Raw genomic sequence first — 1,615 nt, forward strand, 5'->3', positions numbered from 1 at the left:
AGTGTGTAGTGTGTAGTGTGTAGTGTGTAGTGTAGTGTGTACTGTGTAGTGTAGTGTAGTGTGTAGTGTAGTGTAGTGTGTAGTGTGTAGTGTGTACTGTGTAGTGTAGTGTGTAGTGTAGTGTGTACAGTAGTGTGTAGTGTGTAGTGTGTAGTGTAGTGTGTACTGTGTAGTGTAGTGTGTAGTGTGTGGTGTGTAGTGTGTACTGTGTAGTGTAGTGTGTAGTGTAGTGTGTACTGTGTAGTGTAGTGTGTAGTGTAGTGTGTACTGTGTAGTGTAGTGTAGTGTGTACTGTATAGTGTAGTGTGTAGTGTAGTGTGTACTGTGTAGTGTAGTGTGTAGTGTGTAGTGTGTAGTGTGTAGTGTGTAGTGTGTAGTGTGTAGTGTAGTGTGTAGTGTGTAGTGTGTAGTGTGTAGTGTAGTGTGTAGTGTGTAGTGTGTAGTGTGTAGTGTGTACTGTGTAGTGTAGTGTGTACTGTGTAGTGTAATGTGTAGTGTGTAGTGTAGTGTGTACTGTGTAGTGTGTAGTGTGTAGTGTGTAGTGTATAGTGTGTACTGTGTAGTGTAGTGTGTACTGTGTAGTGTAGTGTGTAGTGTAGTGTGTACTGTGTAGTGTAGTGTGTAGTGTGTACTGTGTAGTGTAGTGTGTAGTGTGTAGTGTGTAGTGTAGTGTAGTGTGTACTGTGTAGTGTAGTGTGTAGTGTAGTGTAGTGTGTAGTGTGTAGTGTGTACTGTGTAGTGTGTACTGTGTAGTGTAGTGTGTAGTGTAGTGTGTACTGTGTAGTGTAGTGTGTACTGTATAGTGTAGTGTGTAGTGTAGTGTGTACTGTGTAGTGTGTAGTGTGTACTGTGTAGTGTAGTGTGTAGTGTGTAGTGTGTAGTGTGTAGTGTGTAGTGTGTAGTGTAGTGTGTACTGTGTAGTGTGTAGTGTGTAGTGTGTAGTGTGTACTGTGTAGTTTGTACTGTGTAGTGTAGTGTGTAGTGAAGTGTGTACTGTAGTGTGTCGTGTGTAGTGTGTACTGTGTAGTGTAGTGTGTAGTGTAGTGTGTACTGTGTAGTGTAGTGTGTACTGTATAGTGTAGTGTGTACTGTGTAGTGTGTAGTGTGTACTGTGTAGTGTTGTGTGTAGTGTGTACTGTGTAGTGTGTAGTGAAGTGTGTAGTGTGTAGTGTTTAGTGTGTAGTGTGTAGTGTGTAGTGTAGTGTGTACTGTGTAGTGTAGTGTGTAGTGTGTAGTGTGTAGTGTGTACTGTGTAGTGTAGTGTGTAGTGTGTAGTGTGTAGTGTGTACTGTGTGGTGTAGTGTGTACTGTGTAGTGTGTACTGTGTAGTGTAGTGTGTACTGTGTAGTGTAGTGTGTACTGTGTAGTGTAGTGTGTAGTGTGTAGTGTAGTGTGTACTGTGTAGTCTAGTGTGTACTGTGTACTGTGTAGTGTAGTGTGTAGTGTGTAGTCTAGTGTGTACTTTGTAGTCTAGTGTGTACTGTGTGGTGTGTACTTTGTAGTGTAGTGTAAACTGTGTAGTGTAGTGTGCACTTGTGCACAGTTTCCACTTGCTTGTCCCCAGCCCATGCAGGGTCCTGGTCCTGGTTGGGGCCTGGCCCCTCTAATTAGGTCT

The sequence above is a fragment of the Coregonus clupeaformis genome, chromosome 40 (assembly GCF_020615455.1).
Source record: "Coregonus clupeaformis isolate EN_2021a chromosome 40, ASM2061545v1, whole genome shotgun sequence".
Taxonomy (NCBI): Eukaryota; Metazoa; Chordata; class Actinopteri; order Salmoniformes; family Salmonidae; genus Coregonus; species Coregonus clupeaformis.